Source organism: Sapajus apella, unplaced genomic scaffold, assembly GCF_009761245.1.
Source record: "Sapajus apella isolate SASKATOON/1434 unplaced genomic scaffold, GSC_monkey_1.0 scaffold2, whole genome shotgun sequence".
Lineage (NCBI taxonomy): Eukaryota > Metazoa > Chordata > Mammalia > Primates > Cebidae > Sapajus > Sapajus apella.
In genome coordinates this window covers 13,069,542-13,093,051 of record NW_022436942.1, presented here as the reverse complement: position 1 = coordinate 13,093,051, position 23,510 = coordinate 13,069,542, and the positions used below count along the sequence as shown (strand labels likewise).

Here is a 23,510-nt window from a genome sequence, read left to right as displayed (position 1 = left end):
CACTCAGAGCAACTACCAGGCCTGCGAGCTCCATTCATAAGAACTCTACACAGATGTACCATTTTAATCTTTTATATCGTATTTTTACTGTACCTTTTCTATGTTTAGCTACACAAATACTTAACATTTATGTTACAGTTGCCTACAGTATTCAGTATAGTGACATGCTGTACATAGAGGTTTGCATCCGAGGAGCCATAGCCTACACCATGCAGCCTAGGAGTGTAGTAGGCTATACTATTCAGGTTTGCATACATGCACTCTATGATGTGTTGAATACAGTGAGTTCCTCTTCAAAGGTTCCACTTGTTCAACTCCTTCATTCTTTGTTCTCTATTTTCAAAGCCTAACTTCCTTAATCCTTGTGCCTCCTCGCCCCTAGTTACAATAAACAACCTTCCAGTCATTCCCACTCTATAACCCACATCCATTCCCAATCTGTAACCCATATCTGTTCCTTATTTGACACTCTTAGTTCTGAAACTGCTCTTCTCACCACTGTGGTCCCCACCCCTGCTCCATTTGAAATAGCCAATCGGGATCAGCTTAGATTGTGTAGTCTGACTCCAATGAGGACCAGACACAGTAGAAGGGACTGGCTGCATTAGGGATAGAAACCCCTTCCTTCTTTTGTTTGGTGTGCTCTTGCACTGGCCAAAAGTACAGGCAGCACCTTTCTGCAGAAGTAAATTTGCCTTGCTGAGAAATCCTTTATTTGAGTGCTCATTTTCTTTTCAACTCGGAGCTCTTATTTCCAACAGATGTTTGCATGACAAAATCATGTAAGGATGTATTTCTTAGGACATATCCCTGTCATTAACCTACTCATGGCTGTAGATCTTTAGTATGCTCAGAAAGAATTAGAGTCCTGCTTGCTGTAAGTTGTCTGGCAAATGACTTGGCATCCTCAGTGTGTTATAGGTCCTCAAATGGCTCTTTTAGCCCCACCTACATGTCTTTTGGGCACTTAAACCACTTAACTAAAACTGTATTCATTGTCTTCTTCCAAAATACACACACACACAAATCTATTTCCTCTCATTTAATCTCTATAAATGGTTTCACTAGTTATTTCCCAAGCTACAATCTAACATATTTCTCCCTATTCCTCCAATTAATCACCAAATTCTGTGCCTTTTACCCCCCAAGTCTTCCTAGAATAAGGCCTCTCCTTCCATCCCCACCACCTCTCCCTCATTTTTAGACCACAACTGTGTGTCTTCCCTGCCTCTCAATTCTCAGCCGTGCCTTAGTTTCATGGGTGCAAGTTAATCATTTCCAATTTCAACAAACTTTAAATCTGAAATGTCACGTTCATTGAAAGAAAAATGCCATAAAATAATAGGTCAGGCTCGGTGCCTTGTGCCTTGTAATCCAGGAGTTTTGAAAGGCCAGTGCAGGAAGATCACTTGAGGCCAGGAGATCAAAACCAGCCTGGGTAACATAGTGAGACCCATCTTTACAAAAAAAAAAATCTTAATTAGTGAAGTGCTGTGGCATGCAGCTGTATTTCCAGATACTTGAGAGGCTGAAGCAGCAATGAGCAATGTTCACACCACTGCACTCCAGCCTGAGTGACAGAGTGAGATCTGTCTTTTAAAAAGAAGAAGAAAACACACATACATACTCCTAAAATATAAGTACTATCAGGTCACAATCCTAATTAAAGGCATCTGTGGCATTTTGTTGCCTATAATATAATCTTTTTTTTTCTTTTTGAGACAGACTCACTTTGTTGCCCAGGCTGGAGTACAGTGGTGCAATCTTGACTCACTGCAACCTCCACCTCCCAGGTTCAAGCAGTCCTCCTGCTTCAGCTTCCTGAGTAGCTGGGATTACAGGCATGTGCCACCATGCCTGGCTAATTTTGTATTTTTAGAGGAGATGGAGTTTTTACCATGTTGGCCAGGCTGGTCTCAAACTCCCTACCTCAAGTGATCCACCTGCTTTAGTCTCCCAAAGTGCTGGGATTACAGGCACAGGCCACCACATTTAGCTAAAGTTAACATTTTATAAATTGTTATTACAAGATCCTTCACAATCTGACTCAACTTATTTCTCTAGTCTTGTCTTCTTCCACCCCTCAACAAGTGCTCTAGCCTTCCCTCATTATATGTTCAGTAAACATGCTCTCTTGGGCACTTTTACATAAGCTTTTTTCTCTTCTAGAATAAAAATGTGTCATCCATACCACTTTTAATAGCTAATTTGTTTCATTCAGTTACTGAACATATTTATTTGTTAGTTTACCTCCTTCCACTGTAATATAAAACTCTAGCAGAAAAGGAGCTTTGAACGTTTTTTTCACCTTTATTGTGTATAAGCCACTGTAATTTTGAGTCTCTAACAAAGCAATGGAATCTATATCATAACAAGTACATCCAAACATATTTTTGAGGTATTATATTCTAAAAGTATGTTTTAATCAACATGATGCCAGGAAGCTGTTTCTATACCATGAGTGAATTCTTACTTCACAACAGAGACTATGTTTTGTCCTAGAGTAAAAGAATGAATCAAACAACTCTCCCTTTTATTTCTAACAATGAAGCTGAAGAACTTAAATAGCACTCTTGCTTTAACACTCAAACATTTAAATTGATGAAATCCGTCAAGCATGGTGACTCATGCCTGTAATCCCAGCAGTTTTAGAGGCCGAGGCAGGCAGATCGCTTGAGCTCAGGAGTTCAAAACCAGCTTGGGCAACATGGTGAAACCCCAACTCTACAAAAAATACTAAAGTTAACCAAGTATGGTGGCACATGCCTGCAGTCTCAACTACTCGGGAGGCTAAGGTGGCATGATCACTCGAGCCCAGGGGGTTGAGGCTGCAGTGAGCCATGATCATGCCACTGTACTTCACTCTAGGCAACAGAGCAAGGCCATATCTGAAAAAAAATTATATTAATAAACTCATGAAATCCTATACTGTTTTTCAAATTTATATTTTATTTAGGCAGATTTTTAAATAATAAAGTAATATTTTTTCAGGTAGTAAATTTCTACCACAAAAACAATTTGATGTTACTGAGATTAATTACAAATTGAAGAAACTATCAGGTGCTGCATAAAAAAATCTTACCTATGAGATATATTATTTGATCTACAAAATAATTTGAGATTTAAAGCCATAACTAGTAAGTAGAACTTCTAAAATATAAAGTTTACTACCATATCAACAATTTCTGACATAAGACCTTTATAAATGTAAAACGACAGCTTAAACGTCTATGAAAAATCAGTATTCACAAGCATCACGAATTATTGATATTTAATCATTTGTTACCATGAAAACAGTAATTAAAACACTATTTTTTTTTTTTAATACGGAGTCTCTGTCACCCAGGCTGGAGTACAGTGGCACAATCTCAGTTCACTGGAAACTCCACCTCCTAGGTTTAAGTGATTCTCCTGCCTCAAACTCCTGAGTAGCTGGAATTACAGGTGCATGCCACCACGCTTGGCTAATTTTTCTATTTTAGTGGAGACAGGGTTACACCATGTTGATCAGGCCAGTCTGGAACTCCTGACCTCAAAAGATCCTCGGCCTCCCAAAGTGCTGGTGTAGGGACGCCTGGCTAATTTTTTTTCTATTTTTAGTGGAGACAGGGTTACACCATGTTGATCAGGCCAGTCTGGAACTCCTGACCTCAAAAGATCTACTCACCTCAGCCTCCCAAAGTGCTGGGATTACAGGTGACCCACTGCACCCAGCCTAAAACACTGCATTAAGGTCTGTAGAGGATTGCTTGAGCCCAAAACTTCGAGGCTGCAGTGACTTATGATTGCATCAAGGCACTCAAGTCTGGGCTACAAAATTAGATCTTGTCTCATATATATACACACACACATATATATATATATGACTATTCATACAATATGAAAAAATTTATATTACAGAAATTATATCCTCATAGGAATATATAATTTCATATATTCATATTCATAAATTAATGTTTATACATTATTTTATATATATCATACATATATGAAAAATAACTTGATAACTTTGAGATAGGGAAATTTTTTTTTTTTTTTTTTTTTTTTGTGAATTTTTACTCTGTTTCCCCGGCTGGAATATAATAGCACAATCTCGGCTTACTGCAACTTCCACCACCCAGGTTCAAGCAATTCTCCTGCCTCAGTCTCCTGAGTAGCTGGGATCACAGGCGTGCACCACCACACCTGGCTAATATTTGTATTTTCAGTAGCAACAGGGTTTCACCATGTTGGCCAGGTTGGTCTTGAACTTCTTACCTCAGGTGATCCACCCGCCTTGGCCTCCCAAAGTGCTGGGATTACAGGCATGAGACACTGCCCCTAGCCAAAAGATTTCCTTTAAAAGACACAATGGGCAGAAGTCATAAGGCAAAGTTGATAAATTTCACACACAAAAAGAAGCTGGAAGAGGAGGGGCCACAGTTGCTCACGCCTGTAATCCCAGAACTTTGGAAGGCTAAGGTGGGAGGACTGCTTGAGGCCAGGAGTTTGAGACCAGCCTGGGCAACATAAAAAGACCCTGTCTCTACCAAACAAAAAAAAAAAGAAAAGAAAAATTAATACATTTGACAGTATCAAAAGGTACCATTCAGAGAGGGAATAGATTAACCACAAACAGAAGATATATATAGCAAATACAACTGGCAAAGAATTGGAATTCAGAATATATGAATAGCTGTGATTCAAAAAGAAAAATATCTAATAGAAAAATAAGCAAAAGAAATAAGTAGCAACAGCCCAGAAGAAAAAGATAAATGGCCCATACATCTCATTAGTAATCAGCAGGTCTCTCAATACTTGACAGATCTACACATTGTGCCCAAGCATTCATCACTATTATACTGAAGAGCGTGAATTCAAACTCAGAATGTTAGGCTCCAGAGCTTGTTCTCAATTGCGATATCCAACTTCGTCCTACAACTCAAGTCTTGAAATGTAATTTTTTAAGTGAAATCAGTGATGCAAATTTCAAAAAAGGAGCAAATTTTGGACTGGTCTGAAAACTCTGCGGCTGGGTGCTGTGGCTCATGCCTGTAGTCCCGGCACTTTGGAAGGCCAAGATAGAGGGGACTGCATGAGCCCAGGAATTCGATACCAACAAGGACAATACAGTGAGACCCAGTCTCTACAAAAAATTAAAAATTAGTCAGCCATGGTGGCATACACCTGTAGTCCGAGCTACTCAGGAGGCTAAGTGGGGGGATTGTTTGAGCTCAGGAGGTAGAGGCTACAGGAAGCCATCCACCACTGCACTCTAGCCTGGATGACAGAGCAAGAACCTGCCTCAAAAACAAATAAAAAGAAGAAGAAAAAACCTCTGAGCCAAATGTTTGGTTTTATGCAGTAAAAAGGGGTAATTTTACAGCTGAATATTTGATTTGTAGTAAAAATACAACCATTACCTCAGAGTTAGTTGCACTGCATATTTCTGCTGAAGCATCCACACTCATGTTCAGAGGAGTTTTCTTTCATTCCAACTGTGTGTGTAGGCCACATGTGGTAGCTCATGCCTGCAATCCCAGCACTTTGGGAAGCCAATACAGAAGAATCATTTGAAACCAGAGTCCAAGACCAGCCTGGACAACATGGTGAAAACCCATCTCTACAAAAATTAGTTGGGGGTGGGCTCACACTTGTGGTCCCAGCTACTCAAGAGACTGAAGTAGGAGGATTGCTTGAGCCCAGAAAGTCGAGGATGCAGGAAGCTGTGATCGTGCCACTGCACTCCAGCCTGGATGACAAGAGTGAAATCCTGTCTAAAAAGACAAAAAAAATTTTTTTATCTGTGAGATAGAAACAGTACCAGTTGTTTTATTTTACAGATAGAAAATGGAAGCAATTGGCAGCAAACCCCAGGACAGCGTAAACTAAATTGATAACACCGGCTAGGTGCGGTGGCTCATGCCTGTAATCCTAGCACTTTGGGAGACCGAAGCAGGCAGATCACCCGAGGTCAGAAGTTCAAGACCAGCCTAGTCAACATGGTGAAACCCCATCTCAATTAAAAATACAAAAACTAGCTAGACATGGTGGCTCACGCCTGTAGTCACAGCTACTCAGGAGACTGAGACACGAGAATCACTTAAACCCGGGAAGCAGAGGTTGCAGTGAACTGAGATCACACCACTGCACTCCAGTCTGGGTAACAGAGTGAGACTCGGTCTCAATCAATCAATCAATCAATACCACCACCAACAGTTAATTATGAGAGTCTCTTAGAAGCACCATAGTATTAAAGTCCATTCACAAAAGTGCTAATGCTGGATGTTGTAGTTATCCCTTGAGACCATGAACACCATCTTTTCTGGATACTCCATAGCCTTGGTTTTTCATGTGTGTGTTTGCTTGCTTGCTTATTTATTTGAGACATGGTCCCACTCTGTCACCCAGACTGGAGTTCGGTAGCATGATCACAGCTCACTGCAGTCTCCACCTCACAGACTCAAGTAATCCTTCTACCTCAGTCTCCCAGATAGCTGGGACTACAGGCCCATGCAATCATGCCCAGATAACTTTTTGGTTTTTTTGTTTGTTTGTTTTGTAGAGATGGGGTTTTACCATGTTGCCTAGACTGGGCTCAAACTCCTGGGCTCAAGCAATCCTCCTGCCTTGACTTCCCAAAGTGCTGGGATTACAAGCATGAGCCAAAATGCCTGGCCTTCTGTAAGTTTAATGCTCAATGACTGACTTGCAGTATGGTCAGCATGTTGCTGATGCAGCTCTGCCCATCTGTGGTAAATGGCTGAACACTTACTTGAAGCAGCAGAGGTTCTGTACTCATTCATTCATTCATTCTTCATTCCCCTACATTTGGACCTCATCTACTAAGTGACATTTATAAATCACTGAAGATACTTAGAGCTTATTTGAAGATGCTTATTTGCACACAAATCACGAAAAGTGGCAGCATGGGAAAACAGAAAGTGCACTGATCAGGGATTGAAAACCCACTGGTTTTGAGAACTAGCTCTGCCAACATCCAGATTCTTTTCTGGAACAAGTAACTTCATCTCTTTGAATCTCAGCTTTCTTACCTGTTAGTGGGAATGAAAGTTGGGCACCCAAGGTAGATCAAACAGCATGAAAAGGCAGAGAATCAGAAAACCTTGAGAAGAAACAAAACTGGGGATGCATTTTAGTTAGACCAGCCCAGATTCTTAAAGCTAGCTACCCATTACGGCCACCTGAGGAAATTTTTTAGTTACTCCACATTTGAGATTCTATTCATTTGTCTGGGACAGGGCTTAAGTATTAGTATTCCAATACAACAATTTTCCAACTTTAGCAAGCATCAGAGTCACCGGAAGAGCTTGGTAAAACACAGACAGGTCAGGCACAGTGGCTCACTGCCTGTAATCACAGGGCTTTTGGAAGCCGAGATGAAAGGATCATTTGAGGCCAGGAGTTTGAGACCAGTCTGGGCAACAAAACAAGGCCTTGTCTCTACAAAAATATTTTTAAATTAGCTGGACGTAGTCGTGCACCTATAATCCTAGCTAAGGCAAGAAGATCACTTGAGCCCAGGCGTTTGAGGCTGCAGTGGTCTTTGATCATACCACTGCAGTCTAGCCTGGGAAACAGAGAAGAGTCCCTGTCTCAAAAACAAACAAACTAAAATCCACATAGATAGTTGGGCCCCACCCCCAGAGTTTCTGATTCAATAGGTCTGGGGCACTCCTAAGAACTGCAGGTCTAGCAAGTTCCCAGGTGATGCTGAGACGCTGATGTTGGAGATCTACTCACCTGGAGAACCACTCAAAGTGTGTGCAGAAAGGATTAGTAGAAAATGCCAAAGGCCAAGCATGGTGGCTCACACATGTAATCCCATCATTTTGAGAAGCTGAGGTGGGAGGACGGTTTGAGGCCAGGAGTTAACCAGACCAGCTGCAGCAACATAGCAAGACCCTGTGGCTACAAAAAAAAAAAAAAAAAAGGAAGAATTAGCTGGGTGTGGTGGCACAGTTCTGTAGTCCTAGCTGCATGGCACACTGAGGTGGAAGGATGGCCAGAGCCCAGGAGATGGAGGCTGCAGTCAGTTATGATCATCCCATTGCACTCTAGCCGGGATAACAAAGCAAGACCCTGTTTCTGAAAAAGGAAGGGAAAGGAGGAAGAGGAAGGGGAATGGGGAAGGGGGAAGGGGGAAAGGGAGACGGGGGACGGGGGACGGGAGAGAAAGGAAAGAAAGAACCGAAAGGAAAGGAAGAAAGAGCCGAAAGGAAAGGAAGAAAGAAAACGGAAAAAAGAAGAGAAAAGGTGGGTGTGGTGGCTCACACCTGTAATCCCAGCAGGCGGAGCGGATCACCTAAGGTCAGGAGTTCCAGACCAGCCTGGCCAATAAGGCGAAACCCCGTCCATACTAAAAATACAAAAATTAGCCCCTTCTCTCCCGCGGTTAGTGCTGAGAGTGCGGAGTGTGTGCTCTGGGCTCGGAAAACACATTTATTATTTTTAAAATCCAAAAACGTCTTTTAAAAAATCTTTTCAAACCTCTGCCCGCCAAAAAAAAATTTGCAAAACTCCGCGTCTCCTACGCCAGAGAATTTTTTCTCTTCCTCTTTTATAAAATAACCCGGTGAAGGGGCTGAGGCCGACCCGGCCGCCCGCGACCCCGAAGCAGCTCCAAGAAGGAACTCAAGAGACCGAGTGCTTCCCGATACCTGGAGCCAACACCTCCATCCTCGCTCCCCGCCGGGAACTGGAAGTTGGAAGCTGGAAACCGGAAACCGGGAGCCGGAAGCCGGAAGCCGGGAGCTGGGATCCGGAAGCCGGAAGCCAGCAGCAGCGGATCTACACCGTTCTGTGGCGGTTGAGCAGCCTTCGATTCCGGTTGATTTTTGTCCCTCTGAGCTTGCGCTTGCCGCAACTCCACTATCCGCTGGTTCCAGCCCTGGCACTCGCTGTCCTCCTCTGACGGGAAGGTCGTGGCCTGTGGCCCTGCGGCCAACTGTGCCGAGTGGAGCTCCAGCGTCCCCCCACTACCCCATGGCCTCGCTTTACGTGGGAGACCTCCACCCCGACGTGACCGAGGCGATGCTCTACGAGAAGTTTAGCCCCGCCGGGCCCATCCTCTCCATCCGGGTCTGCAGGGACATGATCACTTGCCACTCCTTGGGCTACGCGTATGTGAACTTCCAGCAGCAGGCGGACGCGGAGCGTGCTGTGAACACCATGAATTTTGATGTTATAAAGGGCAAGCCAGTACGTATCCTGTGGTCTCAGCATGATCCATCGCTTCGAAAAAGTGGAGAGGGCTTCATATTCATTAAAAATCTGGACAGATCCATTGATAATAAAGCACTGTATGATACATTTTCTGCTTTTGGTAACATCCTTTCATGTAAGGTGGTTTGTGATGAAAATTGTTCCAAGGACTATGGATTTGTACACTTTGAGGCACAGGAAGCAGCTGAAAGAGCCATTGAAAAAATGAATGGAATCCTCCTAAATGATCGCAAAGTATGTATTGGAAGATTTAAGTCTCTTAAAGAACGAGAAGCTGAACTTGGAGCTGTGGCAAAAAAGTTCACCAATGTTTACATCAAGAATTTTGGAGAAGACATGGATGATGAGCGCCTTAAGGAACTCTTTGGCAAGTTTGGGCCTCCCTTAAGTGTGAAAGTAATGACTGATGAAAGTGGAAAATCCAAAGGAATTGGATTTGTAAGCTTTGAAAGGCATGAGGATGCACAGAAAGCTGTGGATGAGATGAATGGAAAGGACCTCAATGGAAAACAAATTTACGTTGGTCGAGCTCAGAAAAAAGTGGAACGGCAGATGGAACTTAAGTGCAAATTTGAACAGGTGAAGCAAGATAAGATCACTAGATACCACGGTGTTAATCTTTATGTGGAAAATCTTGATGATGGTATTGATGATGAACATCTCCAGAAAGTGTTTTCTCCATTTGGTACAATTACTAGTGCAAAGGTTATGATGGAGAGTGGTCTCAGCAAAGGGGTTGGTTTTGTTTGTTTCTCCTCACCAGAAGCAGCCACTAAAGCAGTTACAGAAATGAACGGTAGAATTGTGGCCACGAAGCCATTGTATGTAACTTTAGCTCAGCGCAAAGGATTGCGCCAGGCTCACCTCACTAACCAGTATATGCAGAGAATGGCAAGTGTACAAGCTGTGCCCAACCCTGTAATCAACCCCTACCAGCCAGCACCACTTTCAGGTTACTTCATGGCCGCTATCCCACAGACTCAGAACCATGCTGCATACTCTCCTCCTAGCCAAATTGCTCAACTAAGACCAAGTCCACACTGGAATGCTCAGGGTGCCAGACCTCATCCATTCCAAAATATGCCAGGTGCTATCGGCCCAGCTGCTTCTAGACCACCATGTAGTACTATGAGACCAGCTTCTTCACAGGTTCCACAAGTCATGTCAGCACAGTATGTTGCTAACACATCAACACGGACAATGGGTCCATGTCCTGCAGCTGCAGCTGCAGCTGCTGCAGCTAATTCTGGAGTTCGCAATCCTCAGCAACATCTTCATGCACAGCTACAGTTTACAATGCAGCAGCCTGCTGTTCATGTACAAGGTCAGGAACCTTTGATTGCTTCCATGTTGGCATTTGCCCCCCCTCAAGAGCAAAAGCAAATGTTGGGTGAACGGCTGTTTCCTCTTGTTCAAGCCATACACCCTACTCTTGCTGGTAAAATCACTGGCATGTTGTCAGAGACTGATGTTCAGAACTTCTTCCTATGTTCGAGTCTCCAGAGTCACTCTGTTTAAGGTTGATGAAGCTCTAGCTGTACTACAAGCCCACCAAGCTAAAGAGACTGCCCAGAACGCAGTTAACAGTGCCACCACTGTTCGAACTGTTTAAAATTGATCAGGGACCATGAAAAGAGACTTGTGCTTCACTGAAGAAAAATATCTAAACATTAAAAAATGTAAATATTATGGAAAAAATTGCAAATAAATAAAGGAAACTTTGAACCTTATGTACCTAGCAAATATCAGGTCTAGCAAACACAATGCTAGTCCTAGATTACTTATTGATTTAAACACACACACACACACAAAATAGTAAAATATAAAAACAAATTAATGTTTTATAGACCCTGGGGAAAAGAATTTTCAGTAAAGTACAAAAATTTAAAGCATTCTTTCCTTTAATTGTGCAATTTTTTTTTAATTGCATTTTAGGTTTTGGGGTACATGTGAAGAACATGCAAGATTGTTCCATAGGTACACACACGGCAGCGTGATTTGCTGCCTTCCTCCCCTTTACCGATATCTGGCATTTCTCCCCATGCTATCTCTCCCCAACTCCCCACCCCCCACTGTCCCTCCCCTATTTCCCCCCCAACAGACCCCAGTGTGTGATGTTCCGCTCCCTGTGTCCATGTGTTCTCTTTATTCAACACCTGCCTATGAGTGAGAACATGCGGTGTTTGATTTTCTGTTCTTGTGTCAGTTTGCTGAGAATGATGGTTTCCATCATCCATGTCCTTAAAAGGACACAAACTCGTCTTTTTTGATGGCTGCATAATATTCCATGGTGTATTCTGTTTTAAGTAACAATTGATAACTGAGCAAGGAAATGTAATTTGGGTTATAAAATTCTTGCTGTAATAAAAATTCCTTAAACAGTGAAAAGAATGATAAATAAAAATACAAAATTTAGCTGGATACAGTGGCACACGCCCGTAATCCCAGCTATTTGGGAGACTGAGGCAAGATAATCAGTTGAACACAGGAGGCGGAGGTTGCAGTGAGCTGAGATCATGTCACTGCACTCCAGCCTGGGTGACAGAGCAAGACTCCATCTCAAAAAAGAAGGAAAAAGAAAATGCCAGAAGGGTATTTTAGTGCATATGCTTTTTTCTTTGCATTAAATGAGGAACATAATATCACCCTGAAATTCCACTCCATTTTGTTAACCATCTGCAGAGGATTTCGCTTTTAAAATACATGTGTTAAGGAACAGGCAACAGAGATTGTCCCTTAGGCAGGAAGCTGATGAGTAAAGCAGACTTTTCCCCCCACTGTATACATTTGATACTGCATTAATTTGCATCATATGCATGTATCAACTAATTAATTGTAAAGCCAACAAAACCTTCGCTCAACTTAATGAATAACAAAAGTAATAGAGGGACCCTCTGACTTATATATGGCTATTAGCTACCGCATAGATTCTGTTATCCCAATATACCTTGCACTATAGCAAGGAACACGTGATCATTTGTGATCATTTCAGTAGTTACAAAAGATTACAAAAAGGGGAGAAAGGAGGAAAGGAAGAAAGGGAAAGAGGGAAGAATAGAAAGGAAAGGAAAATACAGGCTGGTATAATGAAGTTGGTGCCGGGCGTGGTGGCTCACACCTGTAATCACAACACCCTGGGAGGTCACGGTGGGTGGATCACTTGGTCTCAGGAATTCTGAGACCAGCCTGGGCAACATGGAGAAACCCCATCTCAATGAAAAATACAAAAATTAGCCGGGCATAGTGGTGCACGCCTGCAGTCCCAGGTACTCAGGAGGCTGAGGTGGGAGGATCACTTGAGCCCAAGAGGTTAAGGCTGCAGTGAGTGGTGATTGCACCACCACACTCCAGCCTTTTGAAACAGCGAGAGCTTGTCTCAAAAATAGTGGCTCACACCTGTAATCCCAGCACTTCGGGAGGCCAAGGCAGGCAGATCATTTGAGGTCAGGAGTTCAAGACCAGCCTGACCAACATGGCGAAACCCTGTTTCTAATAAAAATACAAAAAATTAGCTGAGAGTGGTGTCACGTGCCTGTAATACCAGCTACCCAGGAGGCTGAGCCAGGAGAATCGCTTGAACTGGGGAGGTGGAGGTTGCAGTGAGCCAAGATTGTGCCACTGCACTCCAGCCTGGGCTACAGAGCAAAAGTCTGTCTCAATAATAATAATAAAATAAAGTTAGTGATTTGTGCTAAGCCAATTTCCCTTTCGGGGAAAAATATCACATCAGAAAACTAAAAAATATTATGATTAAAAAGTATGAAACAGAATTTAAGAAAAAGACATGAAGTCAAGGGTAAGTTGCCAATTGATAACAATATTTTAAAATACTTTGTGGAGGGAAGATCCATGTCATAAAGACTTAGAAAAAACAGAGAAGAAAAACAAGCCTATCACCTGTATCTATCTAAATCTCTAGTCATATCTCTATCATCTATCTACCTATCTATATTTATATACCTATGGCAGATAGTATGTCTAGATTAAATATATAGATACATAAAAATATTCATTCGAAGTCATTCTATACTAAATATCATTCGATAGTTTTGATTACAAAGTCAAAATACAGAAACGGAAGTCTTATATTATGCCATGGAAAGTGGATGACTCTCATCGTGCAAGTGCAGTCTGTGTCCAAAAGAGGGAGCAGTGAAATCACAGATAGCATCATTTCTGACTTTTTGCTTCTGATATTTCTCAACTTAAGAGCCAGAGGACAGTAGGGAACTGGGAAAGGAGAGTATCAGCATTTGGGTGAACAGATCTTTGGAGTGAGCGGTTGTCTCGCACACTGCAGCTTTAGAAGCACTGAGCAGAACACCCACCCACCTGTGATTTTCTAAGTCCTTTCCTCTAACCTAAGAATTAAATACTTTTAAACATTCAATCATTATCAGGATGATATCCTTGTTGCTAGAAGATTTTCGTTCTTCTTCTTCTTTTTTCCTTTTTTTAATAGAGACAGGGTTTCACCATGTTGGCCAGGCTGGTCTCAAACTCCTGACTTCAGGTGATCCACCCACCTCGGCCTCCCAAAGTGCTGGGATTACAGGTGTGAGCCACTGTGCCCTGTCACTTTTCATTCTTCTTAAATGAACTGGTTAGAATCTAAAATATGTTCATTGTTTAATGAAAAATGGGTTCATGTTCTTGACTTTGATTGCTAAATCAGAAACATAAAAAGTAGGACATGTTGGCCATATGCAGTGGCTCACGCCTGCAATCCCAGCACTTTGGAAGGCCAAGGCAGGAGGATCACTTGATGTCAGGAATTCGAGACCAGCCTGGCCAACGTAGTGAAACTCCATCTCTACTAAAAATATGCAACTTAGCCAGGCATGGTGGCGGGCACCTGTAATCCTAGCTATTCAGAAGGCTGACACAGAAGAATCTCTTGAACCCAGGAGGCAGAGTTTGCAGTGAGCCGAGATCACGCCACTGCACTCCAGTCTGGCAACAGAGTGAGACTCCATCTTAAATAAATAAATAAATAAATAGAAAAAGTAGGACGTGTTTGTCAAAAGAGCCATGTTAAAATTTCTCAGAGCTTCAATAACTTTAAATTCTTCTTGATATGAAAAGACAAGTTTACTACTTAGATTTTATTAAGTGATATATTCATGATACATTTTATTAAATACTACATTCATGAGTTCCTCATGTAAATTTCACTTAAAGTTACTTAAATTTAATAAATACTATTTAAATAACCATCAAGGCCTGTGGGGGTACAGTACATTTTCATATTGGTGTTGTCCTGCATGTTGGGTCTCATGTTGTTCTGCATTATCCAGACAATTCAAGGAACAGGAGAGGCAGATGGCCAATAAACATACGTAAACATATTCATCCTTTCTAGTAATCAGGGAAATTCACGTTAGAATAAAAAGGAGAGGCCATTTTATACTCATCACACTGGCAAACATTTTAAAGTCAAATTTGAATTTGTAGGAAAAGGGACAGTTTTATGTATTACCAGAGGAGGTTAAATTATTAGAACCACTTTGGAGAGCAATTTAGTCCATATAATAAAGTGAATGATGCATACTTCCTACAATCCAGCAATTCCACTCCCCTTCAGTTAAAAACCTGGCTGCACATTAGATTCATTATCCCAGTGGGTTATCAACCCATTGCTCTATTAAGAAAATATTTTTGTTTCTTTTGAGGCAGGGTCTTGTGCTGTTGCCCAGGCTGGAGTACAGTGGAACGATCAAGACCCACTGCAGCGTTGACCTCCTGAGCTCAAGTGATCTTTCCACTTCAAGCTCCTGAATAGCTAAGACTACTGGCGCATGCCACTATGCCCAGTTAGTTTTTTAATTTTTTGTGGAGATGAGATCTCGCTATGTTTCCCAGGCTGGCCTTGAACTCCTGGGCTCAAGTGATACTCCCATCTTGGCCTCTCAAAGTGCTGGGATTGCAGGTGTGAGCCACTGTGCCCAGCCCCATGAGAAATTCTTGCACATGTACATAAGAAAACAAATTCAAAAATTTTCATAACATTGCTTATAACAAAAAAATGGAAATAACATAATGTCCATCAACATAAGTATAGAGAAATAAAATGTTGTATAGTCATTCAGCAGAAAACTAATAAAACTGTGGACAACTCTGGCACATGCAGCATGATTAAATCTCCCAAATACAGTTTTGAGAAGTAATAGGCAAAGAACACATACAGTGGAATTCTACATAGCAATGAAAATGAATAAACTAAACCTATAAATCAATCCTGTCCTAGTTTTCTACAGCGTCTATTAAAAAAGTTACTAGGCCAGGCATGGTGGCTCATGCCTATAAGTAATCCCAGCACTTCGGGAGGCCAAGGCGGGTGGATCACCTGAGGTCAGGAGTTCGAGACCAGCCTGGCCAACATGGCAAAACCCCAACTCTACTAAAAATACAAAAATTAGCTGGGCTTGATGGCGGGAGCCTATAATCCCAGCTATTCAGGAGGCTAAGGCAGGAGAATCGCTTGAATCCGGGAGGTGGAGGTTGCAGTGAGCCAAGATGGCACCATTGCACTCCAGCTTAGGTGACAGAGTGAGACTGTCTCAAAATAAGTAAACAAATGACAAAGATAAAGGGATAAGAATGTATCAACCTAACTTACTCTTGCCTTAGAGAACAAAGAAACAGGAAAATTAAGTCAAATCTACTCCTTTGTACTTCTTTCTCTTTTTAAATCAAGTCTAACTTCATGTATTCTCCTTTTGCTTTTTTTGAATTTTCTTCATTTGTATTCAAAGATAAATACAGGTCATATATAGGTAAGTACATATGTAACATATATTTAAATTACAATCCATGAAACTATAATTATCATCTGCAAACCAATCGCCCCATGAATAATTTTTGCATAGGGAAGGCAAAACTTTATTTTCATCCTCTTACTGTTTCTGGCTGGACCTTAGAATTGAATTGACATAGATTTACAGGAGAAATGCATATGGATTTTTATACATACTTGGGAATCCCCATAGAAAAATAAAAACCCAAAGGAGTAGCAAAACCTAAGTGCTTACATTCTTGATCGAACAAAGAGAGACAATTGTGGAAAAGTACCTACCATATGTGAGAAGACAAAAGGAAGATGATGGTTACTTTAACATCATGTTTGTGTAGATTTCTCTTGGCCTAGACTCCCCATCTCTTGGTGATGTTTCCTTCCTCCTGATGTAAGGAGGGCATCTTTCATATGAGATTTTTATCTCCTTTCAGGAAAAAAAGGGGAGGTGAGAGTGTCCTCCAAGCACCTGCTTTTTCCAAGAGCCTCTACCTCAAGGTAATCCGTAGGCCAGAGTAGCATATTTCGGGACACCATAGACTGCATCTGCCAGTATGTTTCTCCTTTTTCTGATACTTGCGTCCCCTTTTCAGAAGTAAGCACTATTCTGAATTTTATCATTTTGCTGTCTTAAAAAAATTTTTTTTAGGCTGGGCAAGGTGGCTCATGCCTATAGTCCCAGTACTTTGGGAAGCCAATGTGGGTGGATCACCTGAGGTCAGGAGTTCGAGACCAGCCTGATCGACATGGTGAAACCCCGTCTCTACTAAATACAAAAAATTAGCCAGGTGTGGTGGCAGGTGCCTTTAATCCCAGCTACTTGGGAGGCTGAGACAAAAGAATCGCTTCAACCCACGAGGCGGAGGTTTCAGCGAGCCGAGATTGCACCATTGCATTCCAGCCTGGGAAACAAGAGAGAAACTCCATCTCAAAAAATAATTTTTTTTGATGTATGAATGCCTAAGCACATATTGTTGATTTCACATTTTTGGAGCTTTCTTTTTGTTTTTTGTTTTTTGTTTTTTGCGGGGGGTGGTTGGAGACAGAGTATTGCTCTGCTGTCCAGGTGGACAATCGCAACTCACTGCAATGCCCACCTCCAGGGTTCAAGCGATTCTCCTGCCTCAGCCTCCCAAGTAGCTGGGATGACAGGTATGCACCATCATACCTGGTTAATTTTTTGTATTTTATCATAGATTTTGTATTTTATGATAGATCTGCCCACCTTGGCCTCCCAAAGTGCTAGAATTACGGGCGTGAGCCACCACGATTGGCCATGTTTTTGAGCTTTCTAAGGATGGTTTCAGGAAATACTATGAAGGTCAGAGAAGGTCAGGTCATAGTCTTTTGTAACTTGCGTGGTTGGTTGTTGTTTTTTTTGGGGGGGGATTTGTTAGTTGGTTTTTTTTTGTTTGTTTTTTCTCAACATCATGTTTCCAAGATTCATCTTGTTGAGTTACCATATCATTGTATACAGTTGGTTTGTTTTTCTTTTCTTTTCTTTTTTTGGAGACAGAGTCTCTCATTCTGTCACCCAGGCTGGAGTGCAATGGTGTGATCTCAGCTCACTGCAACCTCCACCTCCCAGGTTCAAGCGATTCTCCTGTTTCAGCCTCCCAAGTAGCTTGGATTACAGGCAGACACCACCATACCTGGCTAATTTTTGTATTTTTGTAGAGACGGGGTTTCACCATATTGGCCAGGCTGGTCTTGAACTCCTGACCTCAGGTGATCCACCTGCCTCGACCTCCCAAAGTGCTGAGATTACAGACATGAGCCCCCACACCCAGCCGTTAATTTGTTTTCACTGCAGTATTTAATTGCATTATGTGAAAAGATTAAAATGTATTTTTGCTCTCTCCTGACAAGGGGTATTTGGCTTGTTTCTAGTCTGGGGCTGGTACAAACAGGGATGCTGAGAATGTTCTTGACCATGATACTCATGAGCAGAAGCTTTTCTGGACAGCGGTCTTCACGCTGGGCCACAAGAACCTCAGTGGTTGTCATCACAGAGAATTTTAAGGAAATCAATTTTCAGATTCTCAGTTTCCACATACACTCTTGTCTAAAGTCATTTGCCTAAAGCACATGCCAGTGCTGGAAGCTCAGGCTCACCTTTACCACTGAGCTTTTCACAGTCACCTTTCAGCCAAAGGTGCACTGCCCTCCATCCAGAATCTTCTTCCAGTGCCTGGGCCACCAGTGTAAAAACCTCTGCCAAAAAAGTAGGCAACTGGAAGTACCAGTGCCAGAGTTGAGAACATAGATACTCTATTGACTGGGGGTTAAAGTTGGTTGTCAGTTGACAGACTATTAAGTTATCCTATTACAGGGTTGTCATACAATTGATTCATAATGAATTCAAAGAATGGAAAGCCATTCCTTTTATACATTTTTTGGTAAAAAATATTTTTCACTTCTTACGTTTGTCAAAAGCAAAAGAAAAATAGAAAGTGAATCGATGCTAAACTCTACTGTATTTTAGAAATAAGTAAAAATCATCCAAAGACGGCTGAGTGCAGTGGCATGCTGACACCCAGGCTGGAGTGCAGAGGTGCAATTATGGCTCACTATACCCTCGACCTCCCAGCCTCAAGTGATCCTCCCACCTTAGCCTCCTGAGTAGCTGAGACTACAGATGTGCACCACCATGCCCAGCTAATTTTTGTATTTTTTGTAGAGACAGGATCTCACCATGTTGCCCAGGCTGGTCTCAAACTCCTGGGCTCAAGCTGTCCACCAGCCTCTGCCTCCCAAAGTGCTGGGATTACAGACGTGAGCCACCGCACCTGGCCTGGCACCTGAATTTTCTGATGAGCTAGCTGAATTTCCCGGAAGTCGGAAAGGTTTCTATTTGTCACTAAGGTTTTAGTGTTCTTGAAGTCCTGTTTCTTGGTTAATGCCAAAAGCAAGACCCTAGTCAAATGTAGACCTTCATCTATTTGTGAAGTGTTTTCAACATCTCAGCTTTTGTGTACACCATTCCCTCTGCCTCAGATGCCACCATCCACTGAGCCCCCACCCAGTCATCACTCCATGCTCTGGTCTCAGCTCAAATGTCATTTCCTCCCAAAGGCCTTCAGCAACTATCCTATCTAAGGCTTCCTAATTCTCCATCACAGAACCCTATAAAGCTTATTTGAATTGGTTTCCTTGTTCATAGATTATCTCCTGCACTTGACTGTAAGCTCCTTGAAGATACTCGGTCTCAAAAAGAATAAATGAATGAATAAATAAATAAATAAATAAATAATTTTTTAAAATTATAGATCCCCATTCAAATTCCCCCAACTCCTACTCCTTTTATTCCCCATCTTGCTTCTCTTAAAAATCTCTTCATTTTCTCTCTAAGTAATAGATTCAATTCTAAGAAAATGGGAAAATTTGGCAATGTTGTAAGTGAAAAAAGAAAATTCCTCTTTTGTCTTCTCGACCCTCCAGCTCCAAGTTTGCAGGCAGCTCTGTTTGACTGTCAGGATTGCACAGCAATCAATAGCTAAGATACACTGTCACCAATTCTTCTGGTATAAGAGCAAGCCAGACAAACCAAAGACCCAAAACCAAACACAGGATCAACAATGTTGCCTCTCAAGAAAAACGCCAAGCAGACAGATGGTTTTTCTGACTGCCCTCGTCTTAGATCTTATTAGAATAAGCACCTCTTTGTCTCCTTATATAAGTTTCTCAAGTATGCACTGTCATCCTAAGCCCACATTTTTAAAACATCACATTTGTGAGAGAGAATAAAATTTTAATTCTGTCTAAATCAAATTTCCAATGTTTGGGTGTGTGTCTATATCAGAATCTCCCTTTTATGTTGTTATAGATTTATCTATACTGTCTTATCTCAATTTCCAAAGAGTTACATGTACATTATTTCCTTTAATTTATTTTAGACAAAATGACTTCTAGACAGGCCAACCTAAGCCCTTGCAGGATGAGAAGGCTGACAGCGCCTCCTCCAGTCCCGTGTACATGTCTTCTCTGTGGGTCGAAGCAGTGGCACTGCCAGTGCCTGGCAAACACCAAGCCAAGAGTCTACCCCCAGCTGCTCTTCAGGCAAAGGATGCTGCCCCTCATCCATCCTCACCTAGAAGAATTTGCACTATGATAAATGAATTACAGCTAAGCCCTAATACCTATAAATAGCCGTTATGGCTTAGTATCTTGCTCCCATGTAATGACACCCATTTTTTTCTTTTTTTTGAGACGGAGTTTCACTCTTGTTGCCTAGGCTGGAGTGCAATAGTGCAATCTCAGCTCACTGAAACCTCCGCCTTTTAGGGACAAGCAATTCTCCTGCCTCAGTCTCCCAAATAACTTGGATTACAGGCATGCAACACCATGGCCAGCTAATTTTTTTTTGTATTTAGTAGCGATCGGGTTTCACCATGTTACTCAGGCTGGTCGCTAACTCTTGACCTCAGGTGATCCACCTGCCTCAGCCTCCCAAAGTGCTGGGACTACAGTCATGCACCATCGCGCCCAGCCCATAATGACACCTTTATTTTAGCAAGAACCTCTCATGCCTTAATTTGAGTATTTCAGGATCTGGCACACTTAGGGCCACCTTTCCACTCTGAGCCAGACTGGACTTCGATTTCTTTTTAATTGCAAGTAAATAGACATTAAGAGACACACAAATGCACAGATCAGACAAAAGGTTTGAACCTCCCTTTACTTCTTGAAACAGGAGTACCCAAAATCCTGACTATTTTCTGCTCTGCTCCTGTCTTCTGCCTACAGTGATCCAAATGGCCCAGGGCTCAGGACTGGCTCCACTCATGGGGTCTTTGGGGGCAGATGAGAGAGGGACTGTCCTGTACCTGCCACTGAGCCTCTGCGACGCAAGTGGGTAACCACTAAAAAGAGAGCAAACTGTTGGGCATTGCACAGGAAGGGAAATGTTCTGGCCTATTTTTTTCTTTCCTTCAGAGAAGACTTTGTGGGCTAATGGTGACATCTAATTACAATCTAATCATGGGGAGCCCAGAGGGAAAGGTTTAGTTCCCTTCATTCTATAATGGAAACATTAAAAAGCAAGCTAACACAGTTTTTTAAATAAGAAGGGGCATGGGGAAGCACAGACCAACTGTTCACAGGGAATTAACAAACAGTTACATATTCTGCCCCATTCTCACAATTATATAGCCAACAACATAGTGAGTTAGGTATTAGACTCAAGAGCTGGTTCTGGTTCCAGCTTTGCTACCTACTAGCTCTATGTTCTTTGGAAAGACTTGTCACATTCCATACTTTATGTCTTCCTCCATGAAATGTGGTGACAAAGGCAACACCAAACTCCCGGGGCTGTAATGAAGATTAAATGGGTCAATGTATATAAACTACTTGGAATTACACAGGTACACATCCATACATCTACATGAATCTTCATTGTTCTTATGATTTGTGTTGTTCTGGGAAGGAAAAGACAGATTCTTGTGGAGCCTTGGTTAAGAATTATAGGCTGGAGGTGGTGACGCACACCTGTAGGCCCACCTGCTTGGGAGGCTGAGGCAGAAGGATTGCTTGAGTCCGGCAGTTCCCGGCTGCAGTGAGCTATGGTTGTGTTGCTACGCCAGCCAGAGTGACAGAGTAAGACCCTGTCTCTAAAAAACAAAAATAAGAAAATGTATTTAGATAACAGTGCAAGATTTCTTGTTCCAAGTAGGATGTTGGATCCTACCAAAGAGATTGATTTTCCTTTCCTGAGTCATCTAGAATAATGGTCTCCAATTCTATCCAAGTTGCTGCAAATACCATTATTTCACTCCTTTTTACTGCTGAGTAGTATTCCATGGTGTGTCTGTGTGTGTGTGTGTGCACACGTGTGCACACACACGCATATCACATTTTCTTTATCCACTCATTGATTGCTGGTCATTTGGGCTGGTTCTATATTTTTGCAATTGGGAATTGGGAATGCACTCTTTCAATTTAAATTGGAATCACTGGTTTGGTTTGCTGCAAATTTTTGGTGGGTTGCCTAAACCCAGAGCAGGCAAGCTGTCTGGGTGAAACTGGGGTTTCCAGTTCCATTTGTGTACTGTGTAGAGGCATAGCCACAAGCTGTGGATTAGTACCTGAGATCACAGTGAAGCATGAGGATGTAGATCAAGTAACTGCTGAAGTGGCATGATTCCAGGGCCCCTGAGAAGCTCCTCCACCAGAATGGCTCTCTGATTGGCCTTTCTACAGTGCTTAGAATACTACTCAGCCATAAAAAGGAGCAGAATAATGGCATTTGCAGCAACCTGGATAGAATTGGAGACCATTATTCTAAGTGAAGTGACTCAGGAACGGAAAACCAAACATCATATACTCTCATTCATAAGTGGGAGCCAAGCTATGAGGACGCAAAGGCATAAGAAGGAGACAATGGACTTTGGGGATTCAGGGGAAATGGTGGGAGGCAGGTAAGGGATAAAAGACTACACACTGGGTACAATGCACACTGCTCAGCTGATAGGTGACCAAAATCTCAGAAATTATCACTAAAGAACTTATCTATATAACCAAACACCAGTTATTCCCCAAAAACCTATTGAAATAAAAAGAAAAAATAAAGGAAGAGTGCATCGCAAGAAAGTGGACTATTGAAGGGCTTGATGTCTCCCCAAGCATCTTCACATGAAATGCTTCCACCGTCTCTGGTTGAATCAGATTCTCCTGTGCTGTATTCGCAAATCACTTCACACTCTGTACAGCGCTCTGAAGTTTACAATGTCATTTCAAATACATTCTCTCTGTCTATAGCTCATAAATTACGTATTCTTTCCTCATTCCATAGGCAAGAAAACAAAGGGTCAAAGAGTGAAAGTGACAGAGCGGGAAGCGAAGCTCAAATCTTCTGCTTCCCAGTGAGGGCTCTTTCTCTATACCACACTTGCCTAGAATTTCACAGCTCCTACTCTCACAGACTTCAGCTAAAGGCACTTCAGTAGATGCAATCCATCTTACTTTCATCCTGCGTGCCATGGCTCTTTACTTTGGTTCATTGTTCTTCATTTTGCTGTGTTAACCTCAACAAACTTAATTAAGGGAAGGACTCTGAGAAGATGGCAGAGCTGGAAGCACCAAAAGTCTGTCCTTTTTCCTACACACAACAACAGCACTGGCAGAATCTGTCTACCCCATCTTACACCACCCACAAAAATTAAATCAAAATGGACTAGAGACTTAAGTGTAAGATCTGAAACACAAAACTCCTAGAAGAAAACATGTAGAAAATGCTTCCTGACACTGGTCTTGACAATGATAAATTGACAATGGTAAATTTTATATGTATTTACAATTCCACAATTCTTAAAAATTAAAAAAAAAAACTAATCAAGCCACGTTTTCAAGTACAAGGAATGTCCTCTGAAAAGAGTTCCATATTCAAATTATGCAGTTTGCCAAAATAATATTATCATTGTATTAGGCCATTCTTGCAGTGCTATTAAAAAAAAAAAAACCCGAAACGGGATGATTTATAGAGAAAAGAGTTTTA

The 23,510-nt window shown here is 41.9% G+C and overlaps 1 pseudogene across 1 annotated transcript; it reads left to right on the top strand.

Annotated features, from left to right (window-relative positions):
- Positions 1-8,773: 8,773 nt before the first annotated feature.
- LOC116558581 lies at positions 8,774-11,021 on the top strand (annotated as a pseudogene). Its single transcript, XR_004272082.1, has one exon. The product of XR_004272082.1 is annotated as a polyadenylate-binding protein 1 pseudogene (transcript).
- The last annotated feature ends 12,489 nt before the right edge of the window (positions 11,022-23,510 follow it).